The sequence below is a fragment of the Lithobates pipiens genome, unplaced genomic scaffold (assembly GCF_037356315.1).
Source record: "Lithobates pipiens isolate NorthernLeopardFrog02 unplaced genomic scaffold, aLitPip1_a1.2 Scaffold_18, whole genome shotgun sequence".
NCBI lineage: Eukaryota > Metazoa > Chordata > Amphibia > Anura > Ranidae > Lithobates > Lithobates pipiens.
This window is the reverse complement of record NW_027507758.1, coordinates 256911983-256931831: the sequence shown is the minus strand read 5'-3', so window position 1 is coordinate 256931831 and position 19849 is coordinate 256911983. Positions and strand designations below refer to the sequence as shown.

Sequence of the window (19849 nt, the reverse complement as noted above, 5' to 3'; positions counted from 1 at the left end):
CAGGCATGTGATGCCATCGCATTAGTGTCAACCCAGCCTAAAGCAAGTGCAAGCGCTACTTTTCTGCACGCTCCTGTGCATTTTTTGAGCTGCAAAAATGCACTAGAGTGGAAACGCACAGGAAGATCGCACATGAGCGCGCTCCTGGTGTGACCCGACCATAAAAACGCATTCAAATCGCATCGCTATGATGCTTAATGCTGTAAAAGTATTTTGAAAAAGGGAAAGTGTTTTGATAACAGAGGAGTGTTTGTTTTTAGAAGGAATGTCCAAAAAAAAAAAAAAAAGATTTTCGAAATAAAAGTTCTCTCGAACTTTCCCATGACTAGTAGTCCAAGCACACCTGAGGAATGAAATCGATCCACCGTGCCTAGAGGAGGACGTGTTGTTCTATGCGCCCTCCGATGAGGAGAGGAGTAGCGGCACCTAGCGGTGAGGAGATAGAGGCGGACTAGTGTACAAGTATTGGGGGGACTGGGACTAAATTCGGTGCTAGGACTGGGAGCTGAGCACTGTCACAGCCTGGTAATGTGAGAGACTAAAAGTGAGAGGCAAGAAAAAAAGGGGGAAGGATCGTGAGAGAATTGCACACAACTCGGAGCCTTGGTGTGGGAAGGGGGAAGAGAGCCTTGGAGCTGAGCACAACGAAAGAAGGACTCTTCTATGGAGCACACATTGCCGCTACGACCGTCACCATGAGCCGCACAGCCAGCTGACCGCTCCATACACGTGCCGCTCTCTGGGCGCCTCACTCTGACCTGCCGCTCCTCTCTACCCCAAAGCTGCTCCTCTCCTCTCCTCCCTCCTCTCTGCCTGGACAGAAGAACGCATGCTGGAGCTGTGGCTCCACTCACACCCTATGTGACCTGAGCACGGGACAGCCACTGTCAGTGAGCACCTGTCAAGGATAAGGTGAGTCACCCCACCCCACCCCAGGCGCTTCCCAGCAGTAGCACAAAACTTCACCTTACTGGAGATGCTATCACATCACTTATACGGGATGGTGTGGGTGAAGTGATGGGCTTTTTTTTTATGGGGGGGGGGGGGGACAGTGACAGAAGGCTGGGAAGGAGCCTCATTATGTCAAGAAGCAAAACAGAAGAGTTTTAGGGGGAGGTGTCCTGTTTGTTTGGGGTCATCCCTGCCTCCTGGGCTCTCTATAATTACCCCCACCTCTTTACAAGGCTCTGCAGACCAGTTTTTTTTTTTTTTTTTTTGTTATGCCACAGTCCTTAATTTAATAAACCGGCTTCACTGCTATTACACAAAAATGCCACAGGATATTCCTGATGAGATTAGGTAACTGATACTCAGCGCTGGGGTCCTGAGATCCGCCGCTAGGATTTCGCTTCGTGTTGTTAAAAGTACACTTGCGTGACATAGCGGTCTAAGCGCAGGGATTTTGCGTAACAGTCGTTTTCGTATTGCGTTTGTACGAAGTCAGAACAATAATAAGAATTAAAAAAAAAAAAAAGCTGCAAGAATGCTATCAAAATGTAACATTTGTTTCTTTTAAATTTAGCTTTGTGGGAAAATAGACAATAATGTATAAAAAAAAAAACATGGGGGTTATTTACGAAAGGCAAATCCACTTTGCACTGAAAGTGCACTTGGAAGTGCAGTCGCTGTAGATCTAAGGGGTAGATCTGAAATGAGGGGAAGCTCTGCTGATTTTATCATCCAATCATGTGCAAGCTAAAATGCTGTTTTTTATTTTCCTTGCATGTCCCCCTCAGATCTACAGCGACTTTACTTCCAAGTGCACTTGTAGTGCAAAATGGATTTTCCTTTCGTAAATAACCCCGATATGTAATATATATATATATATATATATATATATATATATATATATATATATTTATATATTAAATTTTTCATAAATATACTCTATTTTTGCACAAGAGTTGTGTACAGAAAATTGCATGCATGCAAGAAGTCACTATATTATAATGTATATATAATACAATGTATATATAATAATAATAATAATATATATATAATAATATATATATATATATATATATATATATATATATATATATATATTATTATACAGGATTTACATAGCACCGACAGTTTGTGCAGCGCTTTGCAACAGTAGGACAGACAAGTACAATTACAACACAATTCAATACAGGAGAAATTAGAGGGCCCTGCTCGTTAGAACTTACATATATATATATATATATATATATATATATATATATATATATATATATATATATATATATATATATATATATATATATATTAAAGTCTAATTTTGAAAAAAATAAATGAGAAAATCGCATGCATTCATGATAATGTCACCATATTATATAATGTATAATGTATAACAGCACCAACAGGTAAAATAGCTAACAATGTAAGCATCCAGGTGACACCCAAAATATATTGATGATATATATATATATAATATAATTTGTAAACTATTCAGAAGAGACTGAAATTTCTATAAAAAAAAGTGTGTGTTTAGATAGATAAAAAAAAAACCTTATGAATGTATGTAAATATGTTTTGGCCAAAAATGTACTATATCTATAAAAAACATATATATATATATATATATATATATATATATATATATATATATATATATATATATATGTGTGTGTGTGTGTGTGTGTGTGTGTGTGTGTGTATGAGGTATGTATGTTTATATATATATATATATATATATATATATATATATACACAGGCACACACACTTTTATTATTATTATACAGGATTTATATAGCACCAACAGTGCTTTACAATATAGAGGGGGGACAGTACAATTAGAAAACAGTTCAATATACAGAAAGGACAGGAGGGCACTGCTCGTCATGCTTTTATGGTGACTTCAAGCATGCATGCAGTTTTGTAAGCAATCTTCTACCAAAACAGAATCTGTCTCTAGTCTAACATATCTATGTACATAGGTGTACTTATTGAATATAAAATGCTTTGTGGGTAGTTTTGGTTCAGTTCCTTTCTTCTTTCCCTTTCTTAGAGATAACATGAATTGCTCCTGGGTTACAATGTTTTGGTGTTGAGACAGTTCCACGTGGAGCCTCTGTGTATGTGTTTGCATTTGATCAGTGGGAAGGGAACAGGATTCTCTGTTTTCAAACCAAATGGGCTCTAGGCCATGTGTTTGCCGATCTGGGTGTCTTTCTCAACACTTAGAAAATCTGATACCCTAGGAAAAATGCCTTTGCTTGAATTTCACACATTGGCCCTAATACGTAACACTTTTCCTTGTTCCCATCTTAGTGCCCCCACCCACCACATAAGTACTTTTCAACAAGCGCCTTACAAATGTACTTCTGAAAGATTTTTTTGTTTACATCCTAAATTCACATGCATAAGCTATTAATAATTTCATTTATTATTAAAAAAATATATACAGGTAGTGGCAACAAACCGCATAAATATAATAAACAGATACTTTATTCCTAAGCGCAAGTGTTTAAAGGGACAGCACTACACACACACACACACACAGAAATATGATATCTTAAAAATAAAAAAAGGGATCACAGATTGATGACTGATGGGATAATATGAAATTAAATTATGTGTTGTTTTTTTTTTCTCTTGGTATTTTGTTAGAGATGTACAATTTAAATGTGTGTATGTGTGTGTATATCTGGGAGTTGAAATAATATTGTCTACATAGTAAAAGCTAATTTGTGATCAAAGTTAATCAGATTAATGTGTTTTCAGTAAAAAATATTCAGTTTCACACACACAAATAAAGCACAGCAATATTAGCAGCATCCTGACTGATCATTATGGTAACAAAGTACCTTCCAAAACTAGCATATTCGTGTTCTACAATAACAATTTTTCTAATCATTCTTTTTTTTTTTTTTGCTTGTTTTTTTTAAATTTTTTACTAAAATCTCATAAGGCAGTAGCTCTATCATTAAATTTTTTGTATTGAATATCTTTCAGCATTTTGCCTATCTAAATATTTCATAAATAATGTAGGTTTTCAATTATCAAATATCTATTTATTTATGTGTTAGTTTCTATAATATTATTTATGTGTTTATATAACATTCTCTCACACAAAAGACTGAGTTTAATCGTTTATTGTGTTTATTGTGTTTGGGATGATGCATTCTAAGTGCCCTGTTCTGTTTTTGTTTATAAATGTATTTTTATTTAATTGTGTATTTTCTAATACTGTGTTTTGTTTTGTTTTTTCTTGTTTAACGTTCTGCGGCTTTAGTATAATTAGTGTTTTTTTTAATGAAAGTACATATTGTGATCAAAAGATTTTAAAGAAATATTGAAAAGACTGAGATAACTGTGCAGTGTTGGCAATTGTTTTATAATTGTGTATGTGGAGGTACACATATAAAAAAACAGAAGTTTATGTATGTGATAAATCATGACGTCATACGCTGTAAAGTGCATGCATCAGTAAAGTCCAAGGTTCATGCTGAAGATCAGAATGGCCTGTCCATCAGACAGAGATTGTCTCATTCTGCATGATGCCCAAATAGCTGTGATGCATTCAGCATAGCTCAGTGTTGCAGCTGCTGATCGTATTTCATAGAACTGGTAAAGCACTTAAAAACTAAAATTAGGTACTGTCTGGTTGTAAATATTTCACATTGCAACATGAAGAACTAAACAGGGAGTTTTTTCCCCACTGAAGTAGAATATGTGAACTTCTATAATTGTATTTTGCAAGCCTACCTCACGGGGTGATTAAAATGCAAGGTAAAAATAAAGTATTTTGGTCATTTTGTAACACAGACCACGCGATTGTGCCTTTTTTCCGGCATCTAATATATGCCATATAAATATCTAGATTCCTTGGTTAGTGTAATAGTTACACCTAGTGCTTGGTAAATCACCCCATTAATATGCATTTACAAAGTTTTAAGGAGGTTACTTAAAACAGATGAGTTTAATTTAATTTAATTTAGTTTTTTTTTATTATTAATAATCTGATTACCTGTTTGATGCAAAGACAGGTTTGCAAATATAGGAAACTTAATCCTCCCCCTTACTATTCAGAGTTACCTTCAGAAAATCGAATTTACAAAACATTTAATTATATGTACGCTATAGAAATATGTCCTCTCTATTCCTCCCAGAACACGGATTATTCATGACAAAACTGTGATATAATACTATTGCTTAAAGCTATTCATGGCTTTCAACAAAACCAAATCCCATTTGCGTAGCTTTAGGGAAAATGCCTGACAATGGGCTGAGTATTCAAAGCCTAAATGATTATTCGCACACATAAAAAGCAGTTTTAGGAAGCATTTCTTGGAAGGCAGTGCTCTTTAAATGTTATCCTTTTTTTAAATATAAAAAAAACGTAAAATAAACGAAAGAAGGATTAACAATTTTGGAAGTGTGTTAAATACAATTATATCCAAATCGAGCAGTTTTTTGGGGGCTCGGTGCAGTTTGGAAACCACATTTTGTCACAAGGGATGTGATATAAATGAGTCTGACTGTAACCTTTCATGTCATTGAAATGTGCTAATTGATCGCATAGGCCCTGACAGAATAGCATAGTTTGATATTTGAAACCTTTCAGCGTTGGCATGGCCCTGTTGCCCTAGAGATTTCCGAGCATGCTTTTCACCGATGAAGTAAAATATTTTACTACTGTTGAAGTGCAGAGGAAAAAGGCTTATGAAAAATAAACATTATTAATGTAGGTGTACATACTTTAATATTATTTGTGGACAGCTGTGTATTTTGATTGGCATATACTTTTCAGCAGATATACTTTTTAATGATAATTTGCATTTTGGAAGTATAGGGGTCCATTCAGAAAGGATTTATTTTTATTTCATAAATATTGCAAGGTTTCGAAAATGTTATATAATGCTGCTAATGTTATAAGGGGGTGGAAGTTTGTTTTTTCTGGTTGAAAAATGTTTTCCTATAATTGGGTATTCTCTAATGAAATGTCCATTGTTAGTGAACTCAGATGTTATGAAGGGGATCTGCTAAAGATCTACAGGCATACCCCACTTTTAAGTACGCAATGGGGTGTATTTACTAAAGCTGGAAAGTGCAAAATCAGGCTCACTTCTGCATAGTAACCAATGAGCTTCCAGGTTTTATTACAAAAGCTTAATTGAACAAGCTGTGGTTAGAAGCCCATTGGTTTATATGCAGAATTGAGCCTGATTTTGTACTTTCCAGCTTTAGTAAATAAACCCCATTGTGTACTTAAAAGTGGGGTATGCGTGTATTTAGATAGCAGAGCAGAAAACCTGTGTTCAGTCTAAGCAACCCGAAAAGTAATTGTACTTAAAGGACGAACCTTCAAATATATGCAGATGGTTGGCATATGATATGAAAAATGTTTATTTTTTATTTTTATATATATATATATATATTTAAAGGAGTTCTTTTGCATTCACAAGACCCGCCTACTAGCTTCCTCTAGGGTGGGGGTAGAGAGCAGCAAGGCAGCTTGTAGGTCCCTCACGTCTGGTGACACCAAGTACACACCATTCTTCTCGTCCTATGACATTGGAAAGTGCACATGGATCACACAGAATGGGTATAGGGCTCACCCGCTGTAGTGAAAGGCAGTTGGACTGATTTACTAAAGGAGTTGAGAATGTTCACATAATGGATTGAGTGAATAGCCGCTTCAGTTATCCAATCGTGCAGATGAAAAAAGAAACAGAAATTCGTTTTTCACATGATTGGATAATTTTAAGTGAATAATCACACATAATGTATTGCAAAAAAATTCATGACTGCTTTAGTAAATCAGTTGATGAGCGTTGTCATGGAAGTGGCAACGAAATTAGTTTTTTTTTTATTTAAATAAAGAAGAGAAAAATCATAACGCTTTTAGTGTTAGATGATTTATGCAGCAATATAAACAAGATCATCTTTTAGATTTACCTACACTTTATTTATTTGTATTTTATAGTCCTATAAAACTGAAGGAAGTCTAAGAGAAATTCAAGTTTTTATGGTTCATCTGGAAATTTTTTATTTTTTTTTGTATATTCCTGTTATATTTTAACATTCACTTTCATTTATACAAAACTAGGGTTTGTTGTAATTCCAATTAGGAGTTTTAGAAACTTTAGACCTAAGTGTCCCTACTGTTAAAATTTCAGGAAACAGTAATTTACCATGTTATATCCAAACAAGATGCTCACATTTAATTCAGCCATGTGCATCAAATACTAGAATTGATAACCAGTCACCATACTTCACAAACCACTAACCATGCTAAAACTGTAGCACCATTTATTTGTTAATAGTCAGATTTGTCCAAATCTTCTATATAAAAAATCTCTTTTAGATTGTTATGGATCTCTTAAGCCCCATACACATGGGCAGAATGTCGGGAGACATTTTCCGGTACAAAAAATACCATCCAACATTCTGCCCATTTGTATGTCGGTCTGTAAAACTAGCAGCCGACCAACTCCTGATCAGCGCTCCTAGCCAGTGGCAGAGAGCGCTGACCGGAGTGTTATGGCAGGGGGTTATCCCCCTGTCAGAACACAACAGCTCAGCAGGGAAGATCGCTGAACTAACCTCGCATGGTTAGTACACTGACTCCCAACTGGAGCTGACTGTTTTTTTTCGTGCAACACGCAGGGTTGCACGAAAAAAAAACTGTAATGTGTACCAGGCTTTAATCACATTGAGTTACCAGATTCTAGTGATTGTAAGGGATTTTTTGGACAAATAACAAAAATGCCATACATTTCAGCTATGTGGAATGGATTTGCAAAGAACAGCCTGATCCTCCTTTTCTCAGGTCCCCTGCCAGCGCTTTGGGTCCCTCCCACTTGCCGAGTGCTCCCATAGAAAGCCATTTGCTATGGGGGCACTCATGCGTGTGTTCATAATTTACAGAAAGCATGGCTCAGCCCCACCCGGCCCCGCCCCCCACTCCTCTCACTGACTTGGATTGACAGCAGTGGAAGCCAATGACTGCTGCTGCTGTGTCAATCAGGAGGGAGAGACCTGGGTGAGCCATGGCTTTCGTGCACATAGCTGGATTAAAGGAGTTGTAAAGGAAGAAGGTTTTTTATTGTAATGCATTCTATGCATTAAGATAAAAGCCCTCTGTGTGCAGCAGCCTCCCCAGCCCCCCTAATACTTTCCTGAGCCCTATCTCTGTCCAGCAACGTCCAAGAGTCCCTCAGCTGCCCAGGACTCTCCACCCTGATTGGCAGACACACAACAGCAGCACAGTTGGCTTCTGCAGCTGTCAATTAAAGTCAGTTAACCAATCAGGAGAGAGAAGGGGCAGGGTCGAATGGCAGCCCGTGTCTGAATGGACAGATGGAGCTGCAGCTCAGCTTGGGTGTACCCATATCAAGCTGCTTGTTGTGGTGGCATTAGACAGGTGGGAGGGGCCAGGAGCATAGAAGAGGGATCTGAGAGGAGGAGGATTTGGGCTGCTCTGTGCAAATCCATTGTCCACTAGAGGTGCACATTTCTGACTAAAATGCGAATCACAAGGTTTATCTTTAAGTGGTTAAACTGCCCTCATCTACAGACAGAAGTGCATTCCTTTGATCTAAGAATGAAATGTTACAATGTTTCTCTTTATTTCTGCCTAAGCTGCCTGTTTTTTTTTTTTTTTTTGACAGCTGTCAGCTTGAGCAGAGAATTCTCTGCACTAAATCGAGGAAATGCTGCTTTAAGATTGCGAGGGGGGTTGAATCGTGATCTTGATTCTTTAATGATTAATCGTGCATCTCTACTGTCCACAATGTCTGTTATTTAAAAAATGAGACTTTACAATCACTTTAAGAACAGGCTTAGATAAGTATTTGGGGGGGAGGGGGTGCTGTGGGGGCAGCTGCACACTGAAGGTTTGAATGCATAGAATGCATGAAGGTAAAAATGCAAAAAAATATCAGATTTTTTATATTTAAGCCCCTTGATGAACTGGATAGATACAGAATACAGTATAAAAGGCTCAGTTCACAAAGCTTTAACACATGTATAAGGATCTTTATTTTAGCCAAACCTCATTGGACTCATAAAAAAAGTTTTTATTTCTATCTATCCAGCCCTGAGTTTTACACTGCTTTCTTAGGCCCCTTTCACACTGACTTGTCTGTGTGCAGATTCCGCTTTGTTCAGCAGGGATCAATCCACTGACCCCCCCTGAGCAGGTGGATGACAGGTCTGTCTCCGCTCACTGTGCGGAGATTGACCTGTCAAAGCCCTGCTGTCCTCTATGGAGATTGGATGAAAACAGACTGCCTGTCTATTTTCATCCAATCCTATCTGATCTGATTCTCCAGATGGATGGAAAATAGGGTTTCCATCGTCTGGATTTCACGGAAAGGATTGGATTGGATAGCGACGGATGTCAGCAATGAACTACAAAAGGCTAATACCAAGTCAAATTCATGTACTTAGATTGCTTGCATTTAAAAAAAAAAAACATTAAACAATATATTAATGAATACAGAGCTACATAAATTGGTGCCTTTTCTGTCTGCTGAAGTTCAGATTTAAAGCTGAATTCCAGAAATTCAGCTCCTTTGTAAAAAAGTGAAGGCACGCTAAGAGTTAAGTCCATTGAGATGGGCTGGGCTTATCTCTTTTATATACATCTGACAGTTTTATTGCACTTCCAGAAGACGGCTATCGCTTTACCATATTTCCAGGAGCCGGACGTTGCTTCAGGTCTAAGCATCTTCAACATTAGAGTCATTGCAAATGCTATGCCTCCCCCTCCTCTCCTCCTGTCCAATCACAGAAGCCTTTGTATTATTGTATTATGTAAACTCTTTAAAAAATACAAAAGCTTCTGTGAATGGGCAGCAGAGGTGAGGGGTGGGCATAGCTGTTGTCTGTGCCTCTTTCTCCTCTCTCACAGCTCCGAGATTAAGTGTATTTGCAGGCAGAGCAATAGACCTCTCAGATATAAATAATAGAGATAAGCCCAGGAGATGTCATGTAACTCCTTGGACTTAACTCATAGCGTGCCTGCAGTTTTTACAAAGTGGCTGAATTCCTGGAATTCATCTTTAAGCTAAGGCATGATTTTACCTTTTTAATAAGGAAATCCTTCATGTGAAAATCAGTGTGACCTATAATGGAAGTATATCAAATAACATACCTCAAAATGAGTGTGATGTTGTTGGCTAGCTGGGTGAGCAGATAAAGGCCATATTTGTGGAGTGCACAACTAAAAGTTGTCCTATGGACAGATTCTCCCATCTGAGTTGTGGATCTCTGCATCTCCTCCCGAGTCACCATGGGCCTCTTGGCTGCTTATCTGATTAATGCTCTCCTTGCCCGGCCTGTCAGTTAAGGTGGACGGCCATGTCTTGGTAGTTTTGAAGTTGTGCCATACTCTTTCCATTTTCAGATGATGGATGGAACAGTGCTCCGTGAGATATTCAAAGCTTGGGATATTTTTTTATAACCTAACTCCACAACTTTATCCCTGACCTGTCTGGTGTGTTACCTGGTCTTTGTGATGCTGTTTGTTCACTAAGATTCTCTAACAAACTTTAGAGGGCTTCAAAGAACAGCTGTATTTATACTGAGATTAAATTACATTGGACTCTATTTACTAATTAGGTGACTTCTGAAGCCAATTGGTTCCACTAGATTTTAGTCAGAGTAAAGGGGGCTGAATACAAATGCATGGCACACTATTCCGATATTTATTTGTAAAAATTTTGAAAACCATTTATCATTTTCCTTCCACTTCACAATTTGTGTTGGTCTATCACATAAAATCCCAATAAAATACATTTACGTTTTTGGTTGTAACATGACAGAATGTGGACAATTTCAAGGGGTATAAATATTTTTTCAAGGCACTAGTTGTGTTCTGTGCTTTTTTACTGAAGTAGAAATTCCGAGCTTAAAGCGGTAGTAAACCCTGCTTGGTCATTTTTACCTACAGGTAAGCCTATAATACAGATTACAGTACCTGTAGGTAAAATGAATATCTCCTAAACGTGCAACAGTTTAGGATATATTCACCCTGAATGCAGCCAGTCACATTCGCGGGAGTGACGTCATCATGACTCCGGCCAATCACACTGCCAACGTTCGCAAGGAAGACTGGGGGAAGGCGTCAGCCCTCTCAGAGGTGACAGTACAGGGCTGGATGGCATTGTTACAATGTGAGTATTGCCTTGCAGGGTTTTTTTTATTTTTTTACAACTGCCGCGGATTAACAGCTTTAAAGTTGTAAAGGTGAATGTTTTTCTACCCTAATGCATTCTTTCTGGGTGTGTTGGCTGCCCACTGTGGTTCTTCCCACTGACCTATGTCACTACGGAATGCTGTTGTGATGTATGAGCTGGCAGGAGGGCCTACGTCCATTGGGGGCCTATGTCCATTGGGGACCTATGTCCATTGGGGGCCTATGTCCATTGGGGACCTATGTCCATTGAGGGCCTATATCCATTGGGGGCCTATGTCCATTGGGGACCTATGTCCATTGGGGGCCTAGTGTTTTGCAAGAAAGTGAAGTTTCAATGGACTGCCCACCAGAACGATTAGTATTTTTATTTTTTTACTTTATTAGGAAAATGGCAGGTTCACTTTAAAACAACATGTTCAGATATGTTGAATGATGTTTTCATAATTATTATATTGAATGTTTTTTTCAGGTGACGCAATATATGTCAATGTGACGTACTGCTTTTTCATGTAGCTAATAAAATAGGATTAACAGTTTATTTTGAGAACTCTATTTTACAAAATACTACTTGTCATAATATTTATGATGCCATATACGTTACCATGAATCAGAATGAATTTGTTTTATACATTTAAAATAAAGTCTGTATTACTGACTTGTAACAATTGTTACACAAACTTCTACCTAGTTGCTCTTTGTGAGAGGTTGCTTGCCTATCTGTAGCAAGCAATCCACTCTTATACACTGCATTTATCAGTTCTCCTTGAAAGGAGAATCATCTAAGACTGCAGATAGAGGGGAGTTACCATTGGAAGAATCTAATCTAATCACTAATCTGCAGAGAGTGGGAAAGAATACAATATTCGTTTGTAGCTAAATTCACTACTGACCTCTTGCCCAAAGCTACAAACAAACCTCTCATAGATTCTTTTTTTTTTGCAAATTATACTTTTAACTACATTTTACAGAAAAATGAACACATCATTCACACCATCTTATAAGAACAAGTCCCTCAGTTTTCATTTTACAGGGTATACTTCAGCCAGGTCCTAATATCATGTAGGAACTGTCTTAATACTTATAATCCCAAAGAATACACACAGAAACGAGAAAGAAAAAAACGATATCATTCTCTCCTCTCTCCACCCAGAGGCACATACCCCTCCATGCCCCCTAATCCGCTTTTAATACTTTTTTTGCAATATATCCCACCTCAATCAATTCTATGAGTTAAGTTATCTGTTTTTCCCCTTGGTTACCATTGGAATAATTCACTAAACGTCAATGAGGCAGGAAGAATACAGTATGGTTTGTAGCTGAGTTCACTACAGACCTCTTCCCCTTTAAAGCTACAGATACATTTTTCATATCTATTATACCTATTATACAGTTATAGGTATTATACAGTTATACAGTTATGTCATAGGCTACAAATGTGAATATAGAATATCTGGAAAAAGTAGTTAATTCTTTATAGTGTCGTAAAGACTTTTGATTAATTTCCAGTGCACTTGAAAGCTTAAGCTGGCCATTGATGACTTGACTGATCAACCAGCAGGCTGATTGAAAAAAACTGAACGGATTCCCCCATCCAAGAAACTCCAAGAAACCAAGATGGATGGGGGAATCATTGTTTCAGCTGATTGGCTGCATTCACTGATCAAATTAAAATTTGCCAATAGTCCTGTTTGAAAGATGATCCACCCCTCTCAAACAGGAACTGCTATAGATGAATCAAAATTTGGCCAGTGCCTGCTGAACCAACCAAATTTCAATCCGTCTATGGCCAGTTTAACATAGAAATTTATATTAACAGCATAGCACTGTTTTTATGTGTAAAGGACAAGACTTAACTTGTTAAATTCCATGCAAAGTTCTAAAACTTGAATTTCACTGAGCGCCTACTGTATGTTTACCTCAGCGCAGGCTGTTTTGGACTTTTTCTGTTCATGATAGTACACATTCTCTAGTTCCTAGATTGGACAGATGGGGGTTGAGTTATTAAATGCCAATAGACTATTCATTTTGCAAGGGAATTTGCCCCAGATTTTAGTGAATGTGGTAAAGCTCCACTAAACACCATCATCCAATCTTGTGCAAAAAAAAATACATTTTTTTGTTATTTTCCTTGCATGCAATTGGGTACTCTTTGCCAAATGAAATTTCACCACCTTCACAAAGCTCTGGGGCAAATTCTCTTGCAAAGGGAAAAGCCTATTTACCTTTAACCTCCCTGGCGGTACGATTATTTCGGATTTTAGGTGCTAAAAGCGGTACAATTATTTTGCATGAAAATTTGCCGTTTTATATTGTAGTCCTGTAATTCTTAGCAATAACTCACTTAAATCTGTCCAAACCAGAGTCTAGCAGACATCCCGGGTATGATAAAGTTTGAAAAATGAAATCATAAATTATAATATAATAAATAATTATAAATAATTGTACCAAATAATAATATAACAATAATAAAAATTATTCAATAATGTAATCAAATCAAAAACACAGAAATTTGCTCAGTTGCAGAATTGTCACTGTCATTACTTTTCAATATTTGATGACAGATCTCCCCACAAATCATTATTGCTCAATTCTGCAAGTGATTCCAATTTATTCTCACTGTTTTCTAGCTGATCTAAAATAATTTTTGATGTAAAGGGACAGTTTTGGTTGCTATGGACAATCTCCAGTTTCCAGCCATAAAGAACAGTTTTTATTATATAAAACTGCATGCAGGACACTGGGCAGACCACTAGGGACAAAGGGGGTGTGAAATTATTACATACAGCAATGTAATCTGTAAGATTACATTATACTGTATGTATAGTGAGTGTGTCACTTTTTGAATTTGGCGCCGCTCTCCGTCCCCGTGCGTCGCAACGCTCAGAGGGCACATAAATCGAGCGAAACATGGCTTGCTCGTACAGCGCGGGGACATCACTGGATCCGAGGGAGAAGGTAAGTAAGCGCCCTCCTGGATCCAGCGATGCGGTCCCAAGTCTGGCTCGGGGTTACCGCTTTTGGTATAAAAATTCCACCCCTAGCCAGACTCGGGAATACCGTCGGGGGGGGGGTTAATCAACCCCAATTGATTCTCAAATGTTATATTAGTTTGTTTAACACTTGCATATGTATTTTACTATCTGTAGGCTCTTCTCACACCAAAAGGCCTATGGCGTGATGCTTAAAATAAAAATGTAACTACTTTTTTCTAGTTCACCACTTTTGACCTATTTATAAAAAGCCACAGCTATTTGATTTCCTTGATATCTCACTGCTTCTTCTTATGGCTATTTTAAACAGAAGGTGTGCTGTCCCTATTGTATGCATATAGATAATAACAATGACAGCGTGAGAACTGAACTGTGGGAATTTCACCACATACCACTTCTATAGTAATGTTTTTCAATCACGCAACATTCAATTTTATTTGTTCATTCAGCATTATAAGCAACAGATGAATATTTCTCTGAGCCGCATCTCTATGGTAATCTATCGTGGAAATTAAAGAGGAAGTAAACCCTTCCAAACAACTTGGACCTATAGGTAAGCCTAGATTAAGGCTTACCTGTAGGTCCAAGCAATATCTCCTAAACCTATATGGTTTAGGAGATATTTGCCCGAAAATGGGCACCGCTGTCTACGGCGCATGCGCCGTAGACAGCGGCGCGCAGGCGCACTAAATGCGGCAAATCCAAGAATGGATTTGCCAAATTTGTCGACTCCCGTGCGCATGCGCGGGAGTGACGTCATCGCGGCTTCGCCGTATGGCAGCGGCGGAGCTGCGAGACGCGACTCCCGTGCGCATGCGCGGGAGTGACGTAATCGCGGTTGCGCCGCTGTGATTCGTCGGAGCTGCGAGACGCCACAAGCAACATGGATGCGGCGGACTACAGGGGACAGCGGCGACTTCGCTGGCTCCTGTGTCAGGTAAGTGACACATAATGAGCTACTATGCGATGCATAGTAGTCCATTATGCTTTACCTTTGCAGGGAAAAAAAGAGTAAGTAAACCCATCAGGGTTTACTTCCTCTTTAAGTTCCCAATTGTTATCATTGCATAAGAACTGGCATCATATGGTGAAGAATTGAGAGGAAATATCCCCCTGTGTAATCTCAAATTTGACCTAGTCAGTAAGTAGTCATGTTTCAAGGAGCCCCAACTTCAAACTATACTTAGCTAGTAGGAAGCTACCCCAAAGGATGATGGGGGGGGGTTGGAGCATGCTACATCTGCTTATTATACAGTTACGGTATGTTCAGTGACTCCAGGATGAAGATTTCTTCACATTTTATGGTACATCGGTTGTGTCTGCTCTGAAGTGCTAGATTTAGAGTACTTTCTGTAAGGTAAACTTTAAAAAAAAGAGGAGGACCTATTGAAGTTAAGGGACTCAAGAAACCCTTGTAAATGTAAATTTGTAGAGTAGAGCCATACCATTTTCCAAAATGTTTTTATCAAACATTAATGAAAAATCTAATGGGCACAGAGTCCAAGTGACAAGAAGAGAGCCTACGTTTTGTCCAGAGAAAATGATATTTTTCCTTGGTTTTACACCATATATTTTTTTTAATTTGGTTTTATTTTGCTATAAATACTGGCAAGTTTAAACATGGGGGGAATTAACAAAGAGTGCAAGCACAAGCATTAGAGGACGCCCCCATAATAGTGTAAACCGTGTACCATTAAAGAGGAAGTAAACCCTGATGAGTTTACTTCCTCTTTCATTCCCTGCAAAGGCAAAGCATAATGGACTACTATGCATTGCATAGTAGCCCATTATGTGTCACTTACCTGACACAGGAGCCAGCGAAGTCACCGCTGTCCCCTGTAGTCCGCCGCATCCATCTTGTTGGTGGGGTCTCGCAGCTCCGCCGCTGTCATTCGGCGAAGCCGCGATGACGTCACTCCCGCGCATGCGCACGGGAGTCGACACGCGCGGCAGCTCCATTCTTGGAAATGCCGCGCTCAGTGCGCCTGCGCGCCACTGTCTACGGCGCATGCGCCGTAGACAGCGGTGCCCGTTTTCGGGCAAATATCCATATAGGTTTAGGAGATATTGCTTGGACCTACAGGTAAGCCTTAATCTAGGCTTACCTGTAGGTCAAAGTGGTTTGTAAGGGTTTACAACCACTTTAACATAAAATCATAAAAAAGTAATGCACTCTCAGCCCTTGTACACACGGCCGGAGATTCCGACAACCAAATCCGTCGGATTTTGTCAGACGGACTTTGACCGAAACTGTTGCATACACACGGTCGGACGAAGTTGTAGGAAAATCCGACGTGATGACGTTATTTAGTTACGATGGGACTATGTTCACGCTAGTAGCCAATAGCTTTGATGTAGGAATTTGATCTGAGCATGCGTGGCACTTTGTTCGATCGGAATTCTCTACACATGATAAGAGTATGTCCGATCGGAGCATTTTGTCGGAAAATATTTCTGGCAAGTTGGAAAAGTTAGTCCGACGGATATTCCGACAGAAACAGTCCGATGCAGACCACACACAGTCGGAATATCCGACAAAACGCTCCGATCGGACACATTCCGACGGAATCTCCGACCGTGTGTACAAGGGCTCAGACTGTTAAGAAGAAATTAGCATATCATGAAAGTTGTGATCTGGAAGTTGGCAGAAATTTGCAGGGAAGTGGATGGTTGATGCAGAGTTTGGCTGGGAAGCTGCTGTGTTGCTGAAGAGAGAACCGTTGTAGCACAGGGAGCTGGAATGCAAGCAGCCCGGCTTGTGTAGCGGCTTCTTGGTATCCTCAGCCTGCTCAGCAACACTGGGCTCCAATGTGCCATGATTTCACTCTGCAAAGGGATGTGGTTATGCATTTCCACCACCTTGTCAAATCTTAAGCACAATGCTTGCATCAATCTTCTAAATGTAAAAAATGGTTTAGATGCTGATACTAATTAACAAAAGCAGCACACGCCCCTTTGTTAATTAGGAGCAGTCTTTTCTCTGTTCTGCCATTTCTGTGACAGGTAGCACAGAGAACATGAGCGCTGGAGCTCTCAGTTCAGAGGGAGAGAGAGGAAGAGAGTTATTAACCCTGTAGGCTCTGCACATATAGTGTAAACACTCATTCTGAAATATACACCAAATTGGTTGGAGCAGATAGCCCTGAAACATGTCTATCTGCTTAGTTAACCACGTCCTGTCCTTAGGACATACCCATATGTCCTCGGGAACAAGCGGTGATACCAGGATCATGGCTGCAGCTTCAGCCATGAATCTGGTGTAATTTTTTTTTTCATTGGTTTGTTGTTTATCCCTTGTGATAGCAATAAAGTTCAATTAGAAAAAAAAAAAAAGAAACAGTGCCAAAAACTAATGTAAATAAAACAAATAAATAATAATAAATAAATTAAACCGTCCCCATCATCACATGCTCACGCGCAAATGCAGACGTGCACACTGGTCCCACATGCATGTGTAAATGGTGATTGCACCACACATGTGGAGTATCGCTGCGAATGTCAGAGTGAGAGCAATAATTCTAGCACCAGGCCTCCTTTTTAACTCTGAATTGGTAACCTGTAAAGGCTTTTAAAGCATTGCCTATGGATAATCTATTGTACTGTAGTTTGTCGCTATTCCTCATGCGTGTGCAATTTTAAACACAAAGGGGGGTTGATTTGAGCGGGGTTGACATGTCCCAGCCCCAAAAAGGATATAGAAAACCAAAACAAACAAATTGTGACTTTGTGAGACACAGTTAACCGCTTAAGGAACGGAAGGATTTGCCCATTTAATGAACAGGCTTTTTTTTCAGATGCAGTACTGCGTCGCTTTAACTGACAGTTGCATGAGCCGCTGTATCCAAAAAAATCGATGTCCTTTTTTCCCCACAAATAGAGGTTTCTTTAAGGGTCCTTTCACATGGGGCGGATCAGTGCTGATCCGCCCCGTGGATATCCGCTTGCTCAGCAATCTCCTCTGAGCAGGAAGATGACAGGTCTGTCTCTGCACACTGCACAGGGACAGACCTGTCACAGCGCCGCTCTTCCCTATGGGAGATCGGGTGACGACGGACCACAGTGTACTTCGTCACCCGATCCGATCCGATGACGGATGGAAAAATAGCTTTTTCCCCCGTCACACTTTTTCAGATTGGAGAGGGTCGGATGTCAACAGACTTGTCACCGCTGACATCCGGCGCTCCATAGACCTCTATGGAGCATCCGTTCAGGTCCACTTGAAAAACTGACAGGCGGACCTGAACGGATCGCCCGTGTGAAAGGGGCCTTAGTGGTATTTGATCACCTCTGTGCTATAAACAAAAAAAGACAGACAATTAAAAGAAAAACAATATTTTTTACTTTATGCTATAATAAATATCCCAAAAAATTAATAAAAACATTTTTTTTTATCAGTCTAGGCTGATATGTATTCTACATATTTTTGGTAAAAAAAATCACAATAAGCATATATTAATTGGTTTGTGCAAAAGTTATAGCGTCTATAAAATAGGGGATAGATTTCTGGCATTTTTATTTTTAATTGTTTTTTACTAGTAATGACAGTGATCAGCGATTTTTTTGCAAGACTGCGACCTTGCGGTGGACAGATCAGACACTTTTGACACTTTTTTGGAACCATTGACATTTATACAGTGATCAGAGCTAAAAATAGCAGTGATTACTGTGTAAATGTCACTGGCAGGGAAGGGGTTAACACTAGAGGGCGAGCAAGGGATTATGTGTTCCCTAGTGAGGTGTTTCTAACTGAGGGGGCAGTGTAGTGATTGGGGGAGGAGAGGGATCTCTGTCCCTAATCACATGGAACTGCAGATCTGTCTAGCCTCCCCTAATAGAATAGGGATTTGTCTTTTTACATTGACAGATCACGCATTGGCTCTGACGGCGTGCACAAGCCCCCTAGTGGCCTGAAAACAGCTAACGTACCATGAGGACGATTTGCCCAGGAGAGCCAACCTGCCGCAGTATAACTGCGGCGGCTGGTCTTTAAGTGGTTAAGGATTAAAAAAAACATTTTATTCAAACTAAACATCCTAAAATCTCACAGTAATATATTAAAAGTATTCATAAAAAAATATGCATTTGCATATGAACTGCTACATAGGTTGTCCACATTATGATAGATTGATAACACATCAATTCTTGCACCATTCTCTCAATGCGTTTTGTGAGTCAATGCTTGCTTCATCAGGAGATGTGAGAACACATGAATGTCTGCAAGGGAGAAACCAAATCGTTAACTAATAATAAAATAAAAAAATGGAGGGAAGGGAAACACCATACACAGTATACTTACAGGTCTACTAGCATAACACACAACAAAAATGTAAACCTGAGCGTGTTGAAAATGTGGCAACTGGTCCACATAGTCCTGGCTGGGAGTTATGAAGGGGGACAATCTGACAAAAATTATCACAGAGATCCAAATGGGGGGGGGGGGGGGGGAGGGTGTTGGCAACCCTGTCAAGGCTAGAAGAACAAAACATATAGCCCATCCCATGATAAAAGGCAACCAGGTAAAAAAGAAGGAAAAGAGAAACTTACTACTGTATTGGCATTATTTTCCTAATGTAGTTTTGTTTTCCCCTTTTTTTATCACTGTGCTAAAGTGTTATGAGGGACAGCTCTGGATTGAAGGTGATTTAATAACAGCCAGTCACTTCTACACACCTCTCCCTGACAAGCTCCAGCCATCAAAATCAGCCCCCCCATCAAATAGTGTAGCTG

At 39.3% G+C, this 19849-nt stretch overlaps 1 protein-coding gene across 11 annotated transcripts in view; it reads left to right on the top strand.

Moving 5' to 3' along the window:
- Positions 1–352: 352 nt before the first annotated feature.
- The window catches only part of EYA4 (EYA transcriptional coactivator and phosphatase 4), a 390196-nt gene continuing 370699 nt past the window's right edge, over positions 353–19849 (top strand). For 4 of the 11 annotated variants that reach the window (XM_077486831.1, XM_077486828.1, XM_077486827.1 and 1 more), the window contains exon 1: positions 354–912. The gene's annotated coding sequence lies outside the window, so the exon portion shown is untranslated. Of the gene's footprint in view, positions 913–19849 lie in introns of all 11 variants that reach the window. The other 7 variants (XM_077486839.1, XM_077486838.1, XM_077486832.1 and 4 more) reach the window with 4 other exon arrangements.